The sequence below is a fragment of the Chrysochloris asiatica genome, unplaced genomic scaffold (genome assembly GCF_000296735.1).
Source record: "Chrysochloris asiatica unplaced genomic scaffold, ChrAsi1.0 scaffold00150, whole genome shotgun sequence".
NCBI lineage: Eukaryota > Metazoa > Chordata > Mammalia > Afrosoricida > Chrysochloridae > Chrysochloris > Chrysochloris asiatica.
Genome location: NW_006408668.1, coordinates 4920245 through 4921479, shown reverse-complemented (window position 1 = coordinate 4921479; position 1235 = coordinate 4920245). Strand labels below are relative to the sequence as shown.

Here is a 1235-nt window from a genome sequence, read left to right as displayed (position 1 = left end):
GAGGGCTGGTTCCACGAGACCTGCAACTTGTGGCCCGGCCAGGCCTTGTTGCTGCAGGTGGAGCAGTTGCTTCACCATCAGCGCTCACAGTACCAGGACATCCTTGTCTTCTGCAGTAAAACCTACGGCAACGTGCTGGTATTGGACGGCATCATCCAGTGCACAGAGAGGGACAAGTTCTCCTATCAAGAAATGATTGCCAACCTGCCTCTCTGCAGCCACCCCAACCCACGCAAGGTGCTGATCATTGGAGGCGGGGATGGGGGTGTCCTGTGGGAAATGGTGAAACACCCCTCCATGGAGGCTGTGGTCCAGTGTGAAATTGATGAGGATGTCATTCAAGTCTCTAAGAAGTTCCTGCCAAGTATGGCTGTTGGCTACTCCAGCTCAAAGCTGACCCTTCATGTGGGTGACAGTTTTGAGTTCATGAAACAGGACCAGGATGTTTCGATGTTATCATCACTGACTCCTCAGATCCCATGGGCCCTGCTGAGAGCCTCTTCAAGGAATCCTATTACCAGCTCATGAAGACTACCCTCAAGGAGGACGGCATTCTCTGCTGCCAAGGCGAGTGCCAGTGGCTGCACCTGGACCTCATCAAAGAGATGCGGCAGTTCTGCACTATTCCCACCTACCCCAGTGGCCAGATCGACTTCATACTGTGCAGCAAGAACTCGAGCACCAACTTCTGGGAACCTGTGCAGCCTCAGACGCAAACTCAGGTGGAGCAGAGGCAGCTGCGATACTACAACTCCCACGTGCACCGGGACGCATTTGTGCTGCCTGAGTTTGCTCATAATGCCCTGAGTGATGTGAGCTGAGCCCAGAGCTGCCTCCACCTCCGTCACCCAGAAACCTCAGATCAGGGAGCCTCCAGGTATCTGGGCTTCCCCAGCCCCGCACAAGACCCTCTGAGGGCTCTCACCCACCAACCAAGTTACCAGACTCAGAATGCTGCCCGGCCTGCCCTGCTGGGCAGACTGTCTCTTTCTCTCTGTGTAGCGTCCAGCCTCCAGCCTATTCCAGCTGTAGACAGCGCCTTCTCTGCCTTCTGTCCCCTCGCTCACCAAACATGTGTATTATAACAACAACAAAAAAAAGCTCAATGAACCCCAGGATGGATAGACCCTAAAATGACAATCACCAAGACATATAATAATCAAGCTCTCCAAAAATCAAAGATAAAGACAGGATCTTGAAAGCAGCTAGGGAAAAGAGAAATATAACATACAAAG

The 1235-nt window shown here is 52.6% G+C and overlaps 1 pseudogene; it reads left to right on the top strand.

Moving 5' to 3' along the window:
* Positions 1-821, top strand: part of LOC102819302 — an 11258-nt pseudogene extending 10437 nt beyond the window's left edge.
* The last annotated feature ends 414 nt before the right edge of the window (positions 822-1235 follow it).